The sequence below is a fragment of the Mus caroli genome, unplaced genomic scaffold (assembly GCF_978045245.1).
Source record: "Mus caroli unplaced genomic scaffold, Mus_caroli_1 scaffold_9, whole genome shotgun sequence".
Lineage (NCBI taxonomy): Eukaryota > Metazoa > Chordata > Mammalia > Rodentia > Muridae > Mus > Mus caroli.
Window position 1 is genome coordinate 123,017,733 of NW_028227264.1, and position 21,709 is coordinate 123,039,441.

The 21,709-nt window shown below is 40.4% G+C and overlaps 1 protein-coding gene across 8 annotated transcripts in view; it reads left to right on the forward strand.

Moving 5' to 3' along the window:
* Tafa2 (TAFA chemokine like family member 2) overlaps nt 1–21,709 on the forward strand; it is a 466,821-nt gene that overhangs the window by 129,214 nt on the left and 315,898 nt on the right. The gene's annotated exons all lie outside the window — the stretch shown is intronic.

The window sequence follows — 21,709 nt, forward strand, 5'->3', positions numbered from 1 at the left end:
TGTTTTGATATTTTCCTTAGTAAAAATAGACAGGGATATGGGACCGAGTCTCTCCACTAAGGCCAGTGATCCTGTACTAAGCTTTGGCTTATAGCAGGTGGCTGAATACTTAACTTTTAAAATCTGGAAATCCTTACTGCTTTTTATCCCTCACAGAAATGTTGCTGATACTTTGTCTGCTCTTTGATGCTTGGATTCTTCCTGGTTTTGAGATATTTCATCGTTAAGACTTCTTTTAAAGAAAAAAAACAAGTTGTATATTGTACTCTGATTGCATGCAAAGCTCATTATGAAAACAGCTTGCAGACAGTGCTTGTACTGTGACCGAGTTTTGGAGCCGAGGTCCTTGGGGGAAAAAGAAGGCAGTATGAATTTTGATCTTAAGGGAGCATCGTTCTAAAGTACTGCAACATTAGATATGGCGCTTACTTATGCATGCCCAAAACTTCATACTGTTATGCAAAATAGTAAAAAATTAATATTAATGATTTAGCAAAAACAGACAAACGGAAATTGGATCTCTAGTTTATAAAGTCACTAGAGTGCTCAGGTTTGAAGCTCTGTGTAGTATTTCTACAATAAAAGTTCCTGGAAGTTTTTGTGAATTAGAGGGAAGTCACATTCACTTGAAAGATGGAATTGGCCATCATTTTGTTATGGATTGGTTAATATCAAATGAACCCGTCTGTACTTTATTAGTTATTAGAAATACAATTTAGTCACATAAGTAATTTTTTTATTCTAAAGTTATATTGCATGTGACACAAATGGAATATTTAATATTATTAAATAGAAACATAGTTGCACTTGATTATTTTGTATAGCCACTGTTAAATTCATTTGAAGCCAAATTAAAAAAAAACCACTATAGTTTTGAGTACACACACACAGACACACAGACACACACACAGACACACATGCATACACACACATACACAGAGACACAGAAAAACTTTAAAAAAAAGATTTTATTTTTTTATTAATTATTTTACTTATTTACATTTCAAATGTTGCCTCCCTGGTTCCCCCTCCATGAATTCTTCCCCCCTCCCTGCTCCATTGCTTCTGAGAGAGTGCTCCTCTCTCCACACACCCACTCCCATCACATCCCGCTAGCATCCCCCATCCCTGGGGCATAAAGTTTCTACCAAATTAAGTGCATCCTTTCCCACTGTGGCCAGACACAGCAGTCCTCTGCTACACATGTGCCTGGGCCACAGACCAGCCCTTGTATGCTCTTTGGTTGGTGGCTTAACCTCTGGGAGTTCCAAGGGGACCAGGTTAGTTGGTGTTGTTCTTCTTATAGGGTTGCAATCTCCTTCAGCTCCTTCAGTCCTTCCCCAAACTCTTTTTGGGACAGTGGGGGAAGTTTGTCACAAACCCTTCTCTCATTCTCAATTAAGAGCATATAGCCATTGATACCATTGCAAAGGAGGCTTCCCTGCCTATAAAGGAAGACAGCAGCTCGGACTTCCTCCTGGTTCCCGCAGCCCCTCTAGACCACAGACCTCTACAGGGACTACGGGGTTCCCAGCAGCAGTTAGGACCATGGACATCCGCAGGGCTCAGGCAGCAGCAGAGATAGGATACTGGAGAGCTCCAGGCAGCTGCACACCTCTCATGGCCCTATGCAAGGCCCCATGCCCTGCAGGCTCACCTGGCATGACCACTGTGCTTGCAGCCTCTGAGCTCTGCTCTCCCTAGCAGGGCAAGCCGTGGCAGAGGTGACTCCATCAGGCCCGTGGGGCAACAGGGCTTGAAGGCCTAGTGGAGGGGGATGCTAGCAGAGGCCAGGAGGGGCAAGAACCAGCCCTATTGGATGACATGTTCCTTAGTTGCTGCTTTTCTTCCACCAGCGCCAAGGTGTCTCCCCTCGAAGCCTTCGTGGGTCTCAGGCTCGCTGGAGTGTCTTAGCACGTGGGTCCCTGCAGCCACTGCCATCTTGAATCTCTCCTCTATTCCCTCTTAATGCTGACAGAGAATGTTAATGAGGTAGCATGCTTGTTATCTCACAGTTAACAATTATGTCAACACAAACTTTTATTTATTTATGCAGCATGGCAAGATAATTCTTTGTTGTTGTTGTTGTTGTTGTTTTCCTATGTTCCAAAAGCTTAGGAAATACTTTCTCCTCACCATGAACGCTAGGGCCAAGAAGTGGGAGTGGGTGGGTAGGGGAGTGAGGTGGGGGAGGGCCTGGGGGACTTTTGGGATAGCATTTGAAATGTAAATGAAGAAAATACCTAATTAAAAAAAGAATAATGTTTTCAAGTGTTAGGCAAGCTGCTTAGTAAACTTGGAAAAGAACATGAGTCCTGAACCCACATCCAGACTGAAACCGCTAGTCATTGTCAGTTAGTTACTCAGTCTTAACAACAACAACAACAACACCCAAACCAAACCAAAAACCTTGCTTTTGAGCCTCAGTCTCTAAAATGGCAATGCCACACAACTCTGCAGCTGTTGTAACAAGCATGTTGGTTGATGTTGGTGCTGTCTCAGGGTCCATGTGACAGCAATGATAGCTCTTATCATTTTCTGGAAGGTACTTTTCCTTCCTGTTCATAAATGTTAAATCACCCAATGTGTTCTGTGTGTGAGTCTCTAGACACTTTCCATAGAACAACTGGCCCCCTTAAATAGTTATATTAATTTCTCAGACCATGCCACCAACCACGCCCGGATTTTGCTCTTATACATTCTAGGAATTATAGGAACTCTCCACATTGTACATTTTTATCAACCATGGCACGTGATGGATCAAAATCACTGATGTTTGTCTGTGTAATAATAATTCACTGTGTAAATAGCACTGACTGAGCAAACAGAGAAACAGGATTTAGTTCATCGTGACTATGCGCACCCCTGTGTTTCTGCAGCTGCCTCTCTTCCAAAGCCCGCTTTCCAATGCTGCACACGGAGTGTGTGTCATTGCTATAGAAAGTTCCCAGGGGTGCTGACTAAATTAACTCAGGCTGTAAATGGAACTCAGACTTCCGTTTTCTTGGGCAAACTTCAGCAGTTAAGTGCACAAGAATTGGATAGTAAGGTATGGCTCCTGAACTTATTTATAGCACAAAGTAGATATGTAAAATAACCAATTTCAATAATCATTGGTTTATATTAGCACCAGGAATTACAATTTTTTTTTATCATAAAGACTAGGAAAAGGTTTTCAACAGTAAGAGGTTATAACTAGCTTTGCCTCTCTACCAATAGCTATCATGTATGAGAACATTAACATGTCTAAATAATACTCAAAAGACACTGGCTTTCTAAAGCAAAGATGTAAATGTACTCAGAAATTATGGAGAACAGTTTTAAATTTGCCTTTTCAGGTTGAATTAGCAGAAAAGACTTGAATCACAAAAGCGAATTAACCCGAAATGATAGAATACCTCCAGGTAAAAACTCAGGGAAAGAAATTAATGCATTGTTAATGCAATTTTGCATTTTAATACAGAAATTAACTTTCCCTTACTAAAATTTTTATAATAGAAAGCACATTTTTCTGCTGCACAATGGGAGCTGAATATTGTGCAGTTGGCAAAGTTACTGTTAGTTCTTTGTCTCGAAATATGTAGATTCTGGTACAGTTTGCCATCCTATATTTAAGAAGTTTATTTCTCATCTTGAGACTATGAAATCACTCATATAACAGCATGTTAAGTGTAGTGATTATAGGAAGCCTCACATTTTGTGCTGTGGATGATCAAAGAGCCCAATGATAAGCTGGTTTCTTTCATGTTCTGGATCCTTATCTGTTTTTAGCCAGGTTGACATGTTGACACTTCACTTACCTACCACCACGAAGCAACTAGGACTATGGGTTATGGGGAACCGTCCCCCACACCTCCAAGCATCTATGCTCTAACTTGTAGGAGCTATGAATATTTTTTCCTTAGCCAAGATGTGATCAAGGATGAGATCATTCAAATAGGAGATATTCCTGGTTGTCTAATCACAGGAGACTTTAAAAGTAAAATGACCTTTTTTGCCAGGTCAGAGCTGTAAGACAGAAGCAGGAAGTGTGAAATGTGACAGGCTCCATCCTGCTGGCTGTGAGAGACAGAGAGGCTCCGAGGGGAGGGATACTTGACCTTTAAAAGCAGGTTTTTAGCATTCTGAAAGCAAGAAAATAGATACCTCTGTTGTTGCCCTGGAAAGAACTTAGCTTTTATTTATTTATTTACTTTTTTGACAACACACATGAACAAAAGTCCCATACTTTTTCACCTGAAGCTACAGGAAGGAGTGTAGCATGCTGGGATACAATGACTTTAGCTTGGTGAGACTTTGCAATTTAATCTTTAAAATTATAGGATAATGAATCAGAGCTACTTTTAGAAATTAAGCTTGGTATAGAACAACAGGAAAACTAACTCGGGTGGATTTACCTCCCTACATCTCATCAGATCAGGACAAAGGGGTGGCGATGTTGGATATGATTACAGATCATTTCAGGTTTTAGATTGGCAAAATTTGCTGGGAAACCACACCACTCAATCCCTCATCAGCTGTCTACTGCAGGATCATGAGGACACTTTCAGGTTATATACTGTGACAGGGACTCTGCTTGTCATTGTGAACTTTGGCCTTTTCCACCATGACCCTCATAAACTGGAGTGGACTGTATATAGATTTCTAGATTGCCTTGTTTTTCAGACTTAAAACTCTAAGACTTAAATTAGGCCTTCCAAACTCATTTGCACTTTACTTCTAGGCATGCGTTTTAAAAATGTCTTTAATAGAAAAAGAATTATGTCTCCTTCTCTGCTTCAGCTCCCTAGATTCCTTTTAATGCCCCCTGTGCTCCATCCCCATTCTCAAGTTTACAGCCTCTTTTTCTTTAATTTTTTGTTATGTAATGTATCTGCATGTATGTGTATGCACAAATACGCAAACACAACTTGCTGAGTCATTGTTTGAAGTTGTATGTGTGTGTATAATTTCTGAGCTATCCACTCAGCACTGAACCAGCAATAAATGTGCTCCTTCCTGGAAGAGACTGATTGGCCTTTCCCCCGGTGGTTTCTGTTATCCATATTTCCTTGACTAGGAGTGGAATCCTGCAAAATATTTTTCCCCTCCACATGAATGTGTCCATTTATGTTGCCATGAACAGCATGGTAAGTGTCTTAGTCAGGGTTTGTATTCCTGCACAAACATCATGACCAAGAAGCAAGTTGGAGAGGAAAGGGTTTATTCAGCTTACACTTCCACATTGCTGTTCATCACCAAGGGAGTCAGGACTGGAACTGAAGCAGGTCAGGAAGCAGGAGCTGACGCAGAGGCCATGAAGGGATGTTCTTTACTGGCTTGCTTCCCCTGACTTGCTCAGCTTGCTTTCTTATAGAACCCAAGACTACCAGCCCAGAGATGGTCCCACCCACAAGGGGCCCTTCCCCCTTGATCACTAACTGAGAAAATGACTTACAGTTGGATCTCATGGAGGCACTTCCCCAACTGAAGCTCCTTTCTGTGATAACTCCAGCCCGTGTTGTCATACAAAACCAGCCAGTGCAGTAAGATACATGTTACAGTGCAGTAAATGGTACTTACAGGTTGATGGCAGCTAACGGCTGTCTAGTCTGACTCAAGATCCATTCAACAGGAAGGAAGTCATACCTGCTACTGAAGACCTAGCCAGCTTTCTTGAGCTAGTGAAGTCCTAGCATTAAGAAAGTTTCCTGGATATCTAGCTAACTACTTGGGTTTAGTTAGGTATTTATCTAGTAGTAGTATAGAATAACCTATTACTGCCATGTTACTAAACCAGCATAGTTCCTAACTACTATAGGCATGTGTGTGTGTGTGTGTGTGTGTGTGTATGTGTGTGTGTGTATCCCAGGAAACATCACAGAAAAGGGGCTAGAAAGATTGTAAAAGCAAAGGACCAGTAAGTCCTCTGTGAAATTGTGTCTCCTAGAAATCACAGGGAAGCTTTACTTAAAATATCCCAACAACATGGCTGCCTAAAGCACATTTGAACAGTAGGACACCGATAGAAATGGTAATATGGAAGGGGGATATCTGTCATGGTACTACCTATAGACAAAGAAGGACAGGCAACCAGGGAGTGCTGAGAGTGGGAGACTGTTGCAGACTGAACTCATTTGGTCTCTCAACCTGCAGGAGAATCAAGGTTCCTCTACGCAGGTGGGCAAGGAGTTGGCAAAAAAATGACAAACATACACAAACACAAGGGAGTGTTGATCTTAATGTAACTTCTCAAAGTGATCATCAGACTTATAATACAGAAGAAAAACAAGAAAGCTAGGTGATACATTAGCCAAGCTACATCAAGATGCATAATGGTTCTTTACACAAAACAGAGAAAATGCATACATAAAAGCTAGAAGGAGCCAGGCAGTGTTTACAACTGAAATAGGAACAGCCCTATCTAAAATCAGCTATTCACAGGAGCCAGGTGAAAGGGCTGACACGCCCAGGTGCAATACTTGTCTATTGTTAAACCCACCACCAGGGGTCCCTTAGTAAATACTTAATTATGCTATTCCTCTGGGTGTAGTGAAAAACATGCACCAGGGGAGTTCCATTCTACTAATCCTTCCATAAATAATACAGTACTCTAGTTCCTCCTTAAACCACAACCCACCTTCTTTCTACTATTACATAATGCAGGTTGCCATTCATGTCTGTAATGAGAATTCTAAGTTTACTATTTTGAACTAGCCCTGAGATTTCTAGCTCCTATCCAGCAAATTGCAGGGATGCCTGATTACTAACTATCAACACTGGGGGCATTTCATCTGAATGAGTAACATTTTTATAAAATTCCAAGCCCAGGGTCTGCTCAAGGACTGCCTAGGACATTGGTGAAGGCCAAGAAGCAAAGTTCAACCTAATTTAGGTATTTGTCAAATCATTCCTTGGAGGCACCTATAATAAAACAATACTGAAAGAAAGCACACAGTTCCGATCCATTCACCAACTATTGTAAGGACAAATTTGGAGCATTCTCGATTCGGGATACCAAGGCTCCAGGAGACTAAGTTTCTATGAAACTTTTTGCCTCAGGACTGTGGTCATGCTTTTGGACTTGCCACGCAGACTCCACTAGAGTGGGTGTGGCAGGAGACTTCCTCAGAGAGGAGATTGATAATTTCTTATCCTGTACCAAGTTGTCAGCTCTGACACGATAGAATACAAGTAACACTAAGTGGAGTGAGCTGATTTTATCCAGATATTTAGACATTTGTAGATGTAACAATAACACAGTGAAGATGACTATAAACTTGAGAGGGAGCAAGACAGTACAGGGGAGGTATTTGATGGAGAAAAGGAAAGGGATACAATTTAATTATATTTTAATTGAAAAAAAACTGATTGACTTCAATAACTTTGAAGATGATCTATGTCCTGCAGCATCAAATATTCAATAGAAACAAGTTAGCCCATTGAGCTTACATGCAACTTTGTTATAATTTTTTATAAATAGAGAATTATACTAAAATTATTTTAAAATAAATCATAGTATTTATCTTAAGTAAACTAAAGGAGAAATGCCACGTGTGGTTTTATATTAAGCTGCCAAGTAGGAAAGTTTTAAGTTTTATGTCATATATATATATATATATATATATATACACATCTATATGTATACATATATATATGTATATATATACATGTATACATATATATATATACATCTATCTATCTATCTATCTATCTATCTATCTATCTATCTATCTATATTCTCCTTAGATCTCTTGAAGCCATATTTTCCCTGTATTACAAAGCTCAACACTCTCGTGCTTAGAGCAGAACCCATTACTGCCATATTATTGGGATGTAAGTTCTCTACAGAGGTGGGATTTTTCACTCCTGCCTCACTAACACCCTCAGAAAATTGCCTGATTTGGAATCTTTTAGGCACTTAGTAGAAATTGAGTTAAATTAATGGCTGACTGATGCTTTCTTTTTTTCGTTGAAACTTAGATGCTCCTTTTTTATAAAACTAGTTCCTGTACCTCATAAAATGAGTAGCTCCCAAGTGATAACTTGTGTAAGTTGCATTAGTGGACCAATTAAAGAAGTAGTATGCCACCCTCCCACAGATAAAACTACTTTTCTACCACCCCATGTAGGATCGGTTTGTTATTTAGCAGAGATATCCTGAGCTCTCTGCTTGTAAATGACTTCTGTGAGAGCTGTTCAGGGAAGAGGGTAGAAATTGAAGTTCACATCCTACCCAAGGTAGACAGAGTTTAAGACCAGAGAGCCATATCCTCAGAGAATAATAAAGCATCAAAACTCCATTGTGTGGAGAGACAAGGCAAGATGATGTGATTGTCTTGGTACCTGGTTTAGCTTTAGGTTTCTGTGAATAGTTACAAAAAGCATGGCACTTGGTAAGTTTGACGTTTAGGTTCTTGCCGTTCACATTCTCCATTTAAGCACCTTGAACTACACACTCATTGCCACCAGTTTTAGATTTCATTTTCTTTGTGCCTATTGGTCAAAAAACAAAGCCAGTATTTCTTCAGAGGAAGACTTTGATCTAGGCTCTTAAGGGTCCCTTATATGAGTCAACAAAGAAATTGACGTCACAGTTGAAATGGGGCTCTGGATGAGAAAACTAGAAACACTGGACAGTTATAAGACACCCCAAATCCCTGCCTCCTTGTGTCATACTCTTGTGTTGGTGATCTCCTTCTCACATGTGGGTGGAGCCTCTGGTTCCTAACCAGTGGAATATGGCCAAGGTTGGGGAATGTCACTTCTGAGGTTATGATAAGTAGTGTTTTATTGACATCGTGCAAGGTGACCGACTCTCTTGGTGGCTTTGGTGAAGCAAGAAGTTGTGTGGTAAATGCACACTGTGGAGAAGGGTGTATCACAAGAATCTGGGGGTCCCCTCTAGGTAAGAAGAACCAGAGACCTAGGACTGAAGACTAAAGTGCTGTTGTTCAACTTTGCCTTCTGTTGCTGTGATAAAACACTGACCCCAAACAGCTGAGGACTAAAGGGTTTATTTCTTCCTATATTTTACAGTGCATCACTTAGGGAAGCCAGGTTAGGAACTTACGGCAGAATGGGGGCAGGAACTGAAACAGATCCATTGGGGAGTGCTGTTTATTTGTCCTGTTTCCTCTGGCCTGCTCAGTTAATTCTCTTATATATTACAGATCTGCCTACCTAGGGATGGTACTTCCTACAGTGGGAACCCCCCCCCCCACACACACACACACTTCAATTGTAATCAAGGAATGTCCCAAGGCATGCCTATAAATCTGATTAGAGGCAATTCCTCTGTTGAGGGTATCTTTCTAGATAGATCAAACTGATAATCTATGCTAACTAGAACTGTTGCCAAGACCCCTGTGGATCTGGAAGTGGATTCTCCTTAAGTTTGCTCTAAAATTAGACGATTGCGAGGGAGGGCACTGCACCTTGACCTTAGAATCCAGCTAGGGAGTGTCCAGACTGCTGACCCACAGAAACTGTGAAATCATGAATGGGCATGGTTTAACCTTTCTTTATATGAATATATGGTTCTACAGATGAAGGTTTGATCCAATAAACTCTAATACTGTTCAGCATCAGGCTCATGCTTTAATTAGTTCATAAGCAGAACAGATTCATTACTTGAACTGTAGATTTTACTCCTGGGTGCTTTTGCTCTTTGGATTTCTGGTGGCCTTGATGATGGTCCCCAGCACCAGCTAATATTATTCATTGTACACACACAGCTGTATCATTGGTACTGGGTTGAGGTCTATGTTTTTCCTCTTGTCCTAACTACCTGACCCTTGTTCTTTTTTGCATAGCTATGGTGTCTTGTTTGTCTCCCAACACATACTAACAGTTAATCTGAGCATAACATTTTCTGTGTGGCAAGAGCAAGTTTTAATTGATCACCAATATCATCCCATGTGTATCTCTCACTCACTGATCAGCTCTGAGGTTATTTCAGTTTTATGGCTTAGTGAATTCAAACTGAGTGTGAGGTCAAGGGGTTTCTAAATGATAGAACCGGGATTTGAACTAGGGAATCTCACTCCATTGTGGTCTGCAACTTCCAAGCTTTCAAAAGAAAGAAAGCTGTAAGGATTCACCCTGAGTTGTTTTCTAGCAAACTGAGTCTTTGACAGGCATCCTGTTGGTATTGTGGACACTTTGCTGTATTTTATACTAAGATATTCTGAGGTAAATATTTTGGATTCGGTGGTTTTATGTAGCCAACTGTACAAAATTTGCATTTTATTTATGAATTGACTTCATCAGAAGATAGTAAAATATCGATTTACCATATTTATATAGCAAGCTTGTGTATTCTGTATGTTTGCTTCTCTGTCCAGGGGTCTTTTCAGTTTTCAGATGTGTAGAGGCAATCTATTAAAGTCACAAGGTAACTAGGACTATTTTTGACAGCTTCCCTGATTAGACACGTACGCGCAGGCAGCGTTGTATCTGACCAATAACTAACCAGAGAGTGGTTATTGATGACAGTTATAGCCATGAAACCTGGAGAAGAGAAAATCAACAATTGGGGAGACAACACTGATTGCTTTTTTAAATATGCTTGCATGATTCTGGTTTTGATGACTATGAATGAAATTAACTTTCCCTTTCAGAAGTCTTTATAATGTCCTCAGTCATTGGCTCACTGGTCCTAGCTAGCATTTCAATTTTGAATCTTCGTAATGACTTATTTTATTGCTCAGTTCAGAATTCTCTACACAGTGAAAGGGAACTCTGTGCTTTTAACTCTTTCTCCCCATTTCACTCCTTAAATGAGCCAGTGCTAGTTCAACTTGGTTTTTAAAATGTCACAATGAAGTGTTTTCCATTGTCAGTAAAGGTCAGGCACTAGTGTCCCCAAATAACATAGTAAAGAAACAACTGGCTTTGAATCTTTACACCCCTCTTGGGAAACAATAAATGACATTGCCTAGGTAGAGTAATTATTTTTGACTAATAATAAAGATCACTGTAGAGAAGTTTTCATCCAACAACATGGCTACTCTGCCTAGGGATCACATACAAAGATATGATGTGGCTGGACTGTAGTCAAGCCCTAGTGCACACCTTTAGTCCCTAACAATGAAAGTAAGGTTAGTTTGTAGAAGGAAAGAGTCAAGTTGGAAAGTGACATCTAATTGAAGGGCAGAGAAAGTGACAAATCAGAGAAAGATTTGACAGAATGAGTTATAAACAGGATATGTCCAATTCACACAAGAATGGCAGAGAAGCTACTTAAGAGCAACCAGAGAGAAAAAAAGGGTAGTGGTGTGTTGTGTTATATGTGGTATGTGTGTGTTTATGGCAGCTTTCCTGGGACGGTTTTATAAAGACATATTGCAGACAGAACAAACTAGCCACAAGTAAAGATAGAATGAGCCAGAGAATGAGAAGGATCCAGAAGATTAGAGCTTATTGTCAAAATTAGTGTGAGGGCAGGCAGGGCAAATTGGTGAGAAGCTGGATTGAATCAGTCAGTTTGGAAGATTAGATTGTACAGAGGCTATAAGCTTCCATGCCTGGGCCTAGGGGCAGTTAGAACAGAGAAAGAAATGTTTTGGACTCAGTCTATGCCGTGTATTCACACAGCTTGGGTATGGCTCTCATTTCATTCCATCATTGGAGGAAATAAAAGTGACATTTATAGACTAGCATGACACTTAAATAGATTTTCCTAAATCCTACTTCTGTACTTATATCCTGGGTTATACCTCAATGTTAGAGAACAATTAGAATCTAGGTAGAGTAGCTTTAACCACTTTGCTGGGATGAAGAGAACCAGTTTTCCACATGAGAAACCTATTTAGTACTTACACACTGCCAGGTGATAGGATGGCAAAGTACAGGTGACTGAACAGAGAACTTTAGAACAAAATGTTCATGAGTGAAATGTCTGTCATTATGAGATAATGAGAACAGACATAAGGAAATAGTCTCAAAATGAAAAGGTTTAAAAGCCAGAGGAGACATTACTATACAGGAACCTATGAGGATGCTTACGTTAGCTTGCTTTATCATCTCTCTACTTATGTATCATCTATCTATCTATCTATCTATCTATCTATCTATCTATCTAATCTATCATCTATTCTCTCTCTCTCTCTCTCTCACTTGTTTTGTAAGGAAATGAGACAGTCTCACTCTGTAGTCAAAGCTGACCTTGAATTCATGGTTCTTTCAGCTTCAGCTACTTGAGTTTTGACAGTCTTTATAATTGGGTCTGAGTGTGATGGTACACATCTTTAATCTTTAAAAAAATTTTTTTTTTAGCTCATGTCACTATTTTTAAAAAAGATTTATTTATTTATTTTATGTCTATGTGTACACTGTCACTGTCTTCAGACACACCAGAAGAGGTCATTGATCCCCCTACAGCTGGTTGTGAGCCACCATGTGGATGTTGGGAATTGATCTCAGGACTCCTGGAAGAGCAGCCAGTCCTCTTAACTGCTCATCCATCTCTTCAGGCCCACATCTGTAATCTTGGCAACTTAAGGGGCTGTTGCAGGGGGATTGCATGTTTATAGCAAGTTTAGACTATGCAATTAGTTCAAGGAAACTGCCAGACTCTGTCCTAAAATAAAGATGAAAAGTGGTTGGGGTATATGTCAATAGCAGAGTTTTGCCTACCAAGTCTTGAGCACAGTCCTCAGTATTAGGGGAGGAATATGGAAGAAAGGAAGAAATAGCTTGACACCTATGTCTGTTTGCCACCTGAGTCTTCAAGCATTACCTGTTTTTGTATGTAAAGTTTTATTGGAATGAAACATGATTATTTGTTCATGATTGTTCATTATTACTTCTATATTACAAGGGCAAACTGAGAAATAAGTGCCCACAGACACAAATACAGAGCCTAAAATATTTAATATTTGGTCCCTGTGGGAAGTGTATATAGACAATTATTTTCAAGGTTTTTTTCCTGATGGAATTATATGTGAATATAAATGGACGCACTTGGATATTGCAAGTTTGAAATGAAATCTTTTTAAAAGCCATAAAAATAATTGTTAAGTGATTTAAGAATATGAAAAAGATATATTTAGGATCTAATTGTTGGTAAATTCATCTTTTATTGCTTCAATTCAACTATTTTAAGAATGGATTCTCTTGAATGAAATTGACTTTAGTTTTTTTTTATGGATATTCAAATCTCACCAATTGGATAATCTGGTCATACACTCATGAAATTTAGAATAGAAACACAGTTTCCACCTTTTTCTTTCATTTGACATTGCTTTGTTAGTGAGAATTGGTAGAAAGTAGTCTTTTTAGTTCATGAAAGCTTTAGTTAGAGCTACACTTGGACTTATCTGTTGGATAAGGTTTCAGTTGGTAAGGGTCTCTGACATTTGCTCTGTGATGCTAATGCTTCATGTTCTGATAACTGCTAACAGTATAAAATGAAATCGTGCTGACAGAGAAGTATTTTGTTTAGCATATCCAGTTCATTTTAAGGGACTGTGTAGAGATGATGATGATGATCATCATTATTTAATCTCATTATTTTTATGTGTATGTATGAGTGCCTGCACGTATGCCCATGTGCTACAGGCATCCAGTGACCATGGAGGCCAGAAAAGCATATTGGATCCCCTGAGACTTAGGTTACAGCTGGTTGTGAGCTGCTGTGTGGGTGCTGGGAATTCAACTGTGTCCTCTGGAAGAGCAGCCAGTGCTCCTAACTGCTGAGACATCTCTCCAGATCCTGTTATTATTATTATTATTATTATTACATTTTAAGTTTTTTTTCACATAGAGGCATGGCAATTGCTTCTATCTATGTGGATCAGGAATTACGGCAGAGAGAGATGAATTCTGATATTCAGTGCCTTTTCCCCTTTTTACTGTTTAATTCAGTCTACGCTATGGGATAGCGCCATCCACAAACATCCTGGGTAGGTGTTCTATTCTTAGTCAAGTTATGCTGGAAATATCCTCATATCATCTGTAAAGAATACTGGCCTAAACGTTTTGGTTTCACTTAGTACGTTTAACCCTTTACTGTAGCCTCATATCACACACTTCTAAGGGTAAAGTTACGTTACAGTGCAGTGGCATTTTACCTGTGGCCAGTTCTGTGTGGTATGGCTTTGACGACTGCATGCTGGCACCTGTCACTACATTTCTATGTTTTCATGGACAGTTGACTCACTCTGGGAATCTAAGGAAGTGAATTCAAATAACCAAGAAATGAGAAATTAGACATTTAAAAAATGCTTCCATAGTTTCAAAATATTTTTTTTCTGTTACTACTCCTATTGGACGCTCACTTGAACTACCTCAGGGCATGCATTCATCTAAATTCAAACCTTACATGTGACCCTTCTCGAGGCCGTCTCCTTGGTGCTTTATAGTGTCAGTAACCAGCATGGAGCAGGGGCTATAGACTTAAGGGCAAAGTTATGGGTAATATGATTGTCATTTCTGACCATAAATGTAGATGTATGCTTCTAGCTCTGGATGAAGTTGGGAAATGGGAGGGAGAGTTTGGGCAAATCTCTACAGCTCACTGTGGTGAAGACCCAGATAGTGGAGGACTGCTGACTAGGTACGTGGGGAAGTGGTAATTAGAACCCAGCTGTCAGAAAGCACAGGGATGAAATCATAGAGAAATAGTGATAGCTGGTTTAGGAAAGTAATCTAGCCACGGCACAGATGCTGTTAAGGTCCACGTCCTTGGAGACAGTGAACTTTTGGATTTGACAGTTTTGGCAGTTAGGGAATTTTGGAGATGGGAAGGGTCTTTGTGCTGGGTAGTTTTTATGTCAGTTTGACATAGCTAAAGTCATCTGAAAAGAGGAACCTCAATTAAGAAAATGTATCCGTAAAGATCAGGCTGTAGTCAAGCCTGTAGGACATTTTCTTAATTAGTGATCAGTACGGAAGGGCCCAGCCTATTGTGGGTGGTGCCATTCCTGGGTTTGTGGTTCCTGGTTTCCATAAGAAAGCAGGCTGAGCAAGCCATGATGAGCAAGCCAGTAAGCAGCACCCCTCCGTGGGCTCTGTATCAGTTCCTACATCCAGGCTCCTACCCTATTTGAGTTCCTGTCCTGACTTCTTTTGAAGATAATTATGATGAACAGCAATATGAAAGTGTTAAGACAAATAAACCCTTACCTCCCCAAGTTGCTTTGGTCACAGAGTTTCATTGAAACAATAGAAACCCTAACCCTAAGACAACCACTCTCCATATGGATGAAAAGATAATTTAGAGGAGGTGTGTGCTGGGGGAGGCTCAGCCACCAACTCTCTAAAACAGGCCAGAATCAGAGCACAGTTGTATGGTGTGTCAGTTTCTATAATGTGAACCCTCCAACCATAGTTAATGGAAATGACTGGCCTTCTAGCACTGTACAGAGTTGGGAAGGAATTAACTAAATGTTAAATATACTCCAAGAGCCAGCTGGGGCAAGCAGGGGCCAGTATGAGCCAGCAGGGGCCAGCACAGGCTAGCATGAGCCAGTCTTCCACAGCTGGTTGGTTGGAAGCAACTTCAATTCTGTTACCAGAAACTCCATGGTGGTGTTTCCTGTTGTCAGCTGCTGAGTGTTGTTCCCGTTGTCAGCTGCTGAGTGTTGTAACTTCCGTTGTCAGCTGATGAGTGTTGTTCCTGTTGTCAGCTGATGAGTGTTGTTCCTGTTGTCAGCTGATGAGTGTTGTTCCTGTTGTCAGCTGATGAGTGTTGTTCCTGTTGTCAGCTGATGAGTGTTGTTCCTGTTGTCAGCTGATGAGTGTTGTTCCTGTTGTCAGCTGATGAGTGTTGTAACTTCCCGTTGTCAGCTGATGAGTGTTGTAACTTCCCGTTGTCAGCTGATGAGTGTTGTAACTTCCCGTTGTCAGCTGATGAGTGTTGTTCCCGTTGTCAGCTGATGAGTGTTGTAACTTCCCGTTGTCAGCTGATGAGTGTTGTAACTTCCGTTGTCAGCTGATGAGTGTTGTTCCTGTTGTCAGCTGATGAGTGTTGTAACTTCCGTTGTCAGCTGATGAGTGTTGTTCCTGTTGTCAGCTGATGAGTGTTGTTCCTGTTGTCAGCTGATGAGTGTTGTAACTTCCCGTTGTCAGCTGATGAGTGTTGTAACTTCCGTTGTCAGTCGATGAGTGCTGTGTGATCACTGGTCTTTCACATTCAGAAGGGTGTGGAATTGTGTAAAATATGTAATCGAGTTTTCGTCTCTTTTATTTTTGACACTTTGGCAAGAGAGGCAGCTGTACTAACAGAAAAGAGATCTCAAAGTTTTCTCTGAAAGAGTGAAATCCCAAGAAATCTGTTTCTTAAAATCCCAAGAAACAGACCGCATTGTAAAATGTCCATTGTATCCCAGTGGGCGAACAGTGCAGTTGCCCTTGGCCTGGTTTTCCACTTGTGAATCTGCGTACTTCCTGAGACCAATGGTTAAATAAGTTATTCACCTTGAATACTACAGGAGAAGTGTGCAGGATTTCCGAAGCCATTTCTCTCAGAGCTAACAGGTGCCTCCTCTGCACTAGGTAGGCAGTTTGCCTTCACACGTGTATTTCCTCTCTCCTCAGTGTAATATCCTTATATACCTTACCCAAACTCATGGACTCCACGGCTCCCTTCTGTTCCCTCTACTCTGCCCTCGCCTGTGCTAGGCGCTTCTTGTCCATCCGAATGGTTGCTGCTGTCTGGCTCTCTCTGCAGTGGGTAGTTACGTTTCTCAGGTGTGGTACATCAGGACACACTATCACAAACGAAAATCTTTTTGGGTGAGGTGATGTGTGGCTGTCTCATTGTCATGCTTGGTGTCAATAATTTGGTGGTGCCTCTTCAAGACCCTTTTATTTCTGTAGGGATGGGATCCTAATATACAGCTATATCCACACTGGCCTGAAACCTACGCTGGCTTCAGACTTACCATCTTCTTGCTTCTGCTTTCCAAATGCAAGGCTCGCAGGCAGGTATACCACACGGTGTCTCGGTTTTTTTGTTGTTTTTTTTTTTTTTTTTTTAATTCAGGGTTTGGAGGATTGTCACAGAGCAGGGACCCCTGGATACTGTTAGCAATTTACTGGTGGCTCACCCAGTGAGTCCACAGCTATCTCCTTAAAAGGCATATTACCATAGCAACTCAGACAATTCCCTGGGGGGCCTGAGTCTCCTGCCGTAACTTATCCAAGCATTCTTTCATACGCCTCTCCTTGAGAATAAGTGTAAGGGCAACATTCTCCATCTTATCCTGTTTCTACCAACCGTCTATTGGTAGCATGAGTAGCATGCATGCCTTGTCTGTCTTCTAACTTGCTCCGCCTGCTGATCTCTTGTCTCTTGTTTGCAGTAACACATCGTTCTCATTGGCCTGTGTATGCCCAGTGTGTGCAGTATCCCCACCATGGACATAAATACTGACATTTCCTACATAACAACTCAGGCACAGTAACATTTAGGCCATAGGCTGCACAAAACCAGTTACTCTTCTGTTTATTAACTCTGAGTAACTTGCATACTTAATTTACTCAGAGCAAGGCTTATAACAATGCCATTAGGTTAACGGGAACAAAAGCAATAATGAAATAATACAGCAGAGACATCACAGGTCAAAGGCTGAGAAGGAGCTGAAGGCAACGGCTGCCAAAGGGGACATTCAGGAATGTTGGAGACAGTGAGAATAAATAAAATGCTCAGTGAGGGTTTGAGTCTCCAGCATAGCGTGAACAGTTATAGTCTCTCATTTCTTCATTCAGCAAATGTTTCATTCAAATACTTGAAAGATGATTTTTTTTTCCCAAGAAGACAGTCTCTAAGATTTTTAAGACATTGTCACATAAAAGTAGGAATCGGGGGTGGGGCAGATCTCATCCAAATGCCTCACATGCGGTTACGCACTTGTCAAAGAATTAAGCACTGTTACTTGTAAAGATTAATGGGGGAAGGTTAGTTCCAGAGGCCACCTTTTGTAACATATACCTGGTCTTTAAAGCAGGGACCTGTGTGCTTGTGGTTTGCATTTTTCTTGTGATACCTGGGAAGGGGGTCCTATCTGAGAGTCTTCAGACAAAAAACAATTCCACATTTTCTAGTTTGAGTTCTACTTACTCACAGCCTGGCATTCCAGGAATGTAGGAGGAAGTGGTTCTTGAAGGCACCTACACTGGAAAAGAACAGATGAGTTTTGCTATTTTTTTAAAGCTCTCTCAGGTTGTAAAGAGATTGGTACTTTACATTTATGATTGGGTGTACCTGAAGGAAAGAGAATAATTTATTAACCATCATGTTAAACTAGGTTTTCCTCTTTAGCAAGTACTTATAAAAACTCCAGCTAAAAATGTTTAAGATGTACATGTGGAATTAAGTTAATAAGCCTTAATAGCATTCTGTGATCAAATAAACCACACACGTAATCAAATTTATTGCCCTTTATTTCTGAGGCTGTTTGCTTCTTTCGATGCATATCGGTAGTGGTAATAAATTTATGTTATATAGAGACTTATCATTTAAAATAATACTTGCAACATGATCTAATTTAATCGTTGCAATGATCCTGGGACATAAGATGCCCTGATAAAGTAAAAAAAATTGAGGTCTAGGAAGGTTATAAATTGCCAAATATCATGTAGTTTATCAGCAGAGATCCTAAAATCCATGCTGGCTGTATCTGGCCGTTCCATTTGTGTTGAGTTGTTCCTTCTTTCATAGATCTTATTACTACTGGACAGATATCAGAGCTGATTAAAATCTCTTGGTTAGTGTACACTCATATTTGCTAATTAGCCAGTGTACAGGTTGATATTTCCGTTCCTGACCTCATTATTATAATTGTTGTTCCTCTTTCCTAATCTTAACATCTTTATTTCCCTGATTACCTTTTCTTTGTGTGTTAAAGAATAAAACTTAAATTTATCATTAAGAAGTGTCAGGGATTTTATAGCTAATGTGTTGAAGTATTAGCATCATCTAATGGATGAAACAGCAGGCTGTCAGGTAACTATTGGATGGAGACAAATCCTTGACAGTCCTGATACTGGTTATTTATGAACTGATCCTGACCATCGTCTTTGTTTATTTACCGAGGCTGAGGTAATTCAAATAAAGTATGTCCAATATCAATTTTAAGCACAATAATACCTTAAATCTGCACAGCACCCCATATTGGCGACATCTTTGTTTAATAGTTGCATAAGGATTGATTTTTGTTGGTTATACTTTGTCTGAGAAGGGACAATCAAACTAAGGGCTCTGTTAACTTCATTTAAAATATTTTTACCAGTGTGATAACAATACACCAGTGTCCAGAAAAAACATGTTTAAATGAGAACATCTTTTTTATTTCTTTTTTTTCTCGCCTCACCCACTTGAGGTGATTTATAACCCATACTAAATTAAGTTCTGCATATCTTTTTGTCTAGTCAGTTGAGAGTGAAGACTGCAGAGTTTTAGCCTTTATAGTATATTTTTTTTCCTCTTTAATCTTTGTTTCTGATCGGTGAGCCAAGAGCTTCCTAATTGGATAGCAATAAATCAATGTGGGGACTGACTTATCTCGACTCATTTTTCTAGCTCTGATATATTACAAACATGGAAGCAGGTTGAATTCGGGGGTCAAATACTATCAGAAACACACTTAAATCATCTGGATCTTGTCTTAGTGTTTAAAGAGCAAATTGCAGAATTATTGCTTTTTGAATCTGTCATTAGAGCCCACAGATGTTCTGACCTTTGAGCTCCAGCGTAATCCAGGGCGCCTCATTTCTCTAGCCAGTTTTCTGTCGCTCTGATTTAATCATCCATCTTCCCTCACATTTTCTTCAGCCCACAGTTTTCATTTTTCAGCTCTCTGCTGGCTGTCAGCTCTCTTGGTCTGGTCTTTCTGAGGACAGTCAGTTGGACTCTCTCTTTGTTGTTGTTGGTGTCTTGCATGTAGTGCTGGTTTGGGAACCTCCTAGCATCTGTTAATCTGTTATGTATGTTATATATGCGTTGTAAAGGACAAGGGCTCCCTCACAACGGATAGACATTGTAATTGGATGTATTCTGTTTGGAGGAGAGGAAAACAGAGAAATGTCATTTCTATTCTCCATACATAATATCTCTCAGTTTTACAAGCAGAATAATTTAAAACAGCCCCAGGTTAGCACTTGGGACCTTTGCATTACGTTTGTATTTTCTTATAAATGACATGACAGGTGGGGGTGCAAAGCTTAATTTCAAAAGAATAAAATCTTGACCCATAATATATTTTGTCGAATTTTGAATATTCTTGGCTTAAAAAAATCCAAAACCTGTATAGCTTTGCTTTGCAAAAAGGAACACGTGGCCTTGTTTTAATTGAGGCATTTTTCTGGAGAATGTGTTTTTCTGCCTACCATATGATGGATTTCAGACTTTCCTATGAAAAGTTACTCATAGGAGAGCATGAAACTTTCAAAAAGAAGTCTTTGTGAGGTTACAACCCAAAGCATATAGTATTTGATGGATAACTAATACAGATAATTAGCAGATTAAGAGACCCAGTGAGTCCAAGCAGGAACAGCAGAGCAGAGGGGGAGATTATCAACAGTAAAAAAAATTTCAAAGTGAACAGAGCAATTGGAGCATGAATGAAATCAATTTAATTTGTAGGTACTTATATTTCCATGGAATTATAGTCTTGTTCCATATGCTGGGTTATTTTCTTATGTCCGTGCTGAGGTTCTGTGCCTCAGATGTCTGTCTGTAGAGTCAGTTAGGTTTGACCACTTGGGTTCCCATTACTGAGTTCAGCGGTTATACATTCTGATTTTCCTTCTGAAAAGGAGAGACCTCTGTAAAATCCAGGACCTAAAACGCCAGACACAATCATTTCCAAAAGTCGGAAGAACACACACACACACACACGCACACGCACACGCACACGCGCACACGCACACGCACACGCACACGCACACGCACACGCACACACACACACACACGCACACACACGCACACACACACGCACACACACATGCGCACACATACACACACGCACACACACACACGCATACACACACACGCGCACACACACACACACACGCACACACACGCACACACACGCACACATACGCACACACACACACAGTTTGAGAAGCAGAAGTTAACCTGACCATCTCAGGCCTCATTATTTTCTCTCGTGGTTGGGAAACTTCAGGGAGATTGAGGACTCACCTCTTCTCTCCATTGTACCTGGGAGCGATTCTGAGCCCAGCTGCTCAACCCACATTTGGGCATCTGTGAATGGAGGAAGGATAAAGAGTTACAGGCCTTTAAAAACCTAGTTGGTCCTCACTTTGCTTGGCATGTAGACAAAAAGTGCCTAAGAGAAATTCTTGATTTATCAGCAGGTAAGAAGTATAAAGCAGCACCAGATGAGAAAGCAGAGAGGTCTGCGCTGGAAGTTGCTCATTGCCTTTGTGGTTACTGAGGCTTTGTTCCGCTGGCTGTGTTCCCAGTAGTCTGCATGCTCTAAAGCAGCCCTCTTGTTGGCGAGGCTCCTCCCACTTGTGGGCAATGTGTGCGCTCAGTCAAGTTCTTTTTTTTTTTTTTTTTTTTAATATTTTTATTACATATTTTCCTCAATTACATTTCCAATACTATCCCAAAAGTCCCCCATAGCGCCCCCCACTTCCCTACCCACCCATTCCCATTCTTTTGGCCCTGGCATTCCCCTATATTGGGGCATATAAAGTTTGCAAGTCCAATGGGCCTCTCTTTCCATTGATGGCCGACTAGGCCATCTTTCGATAC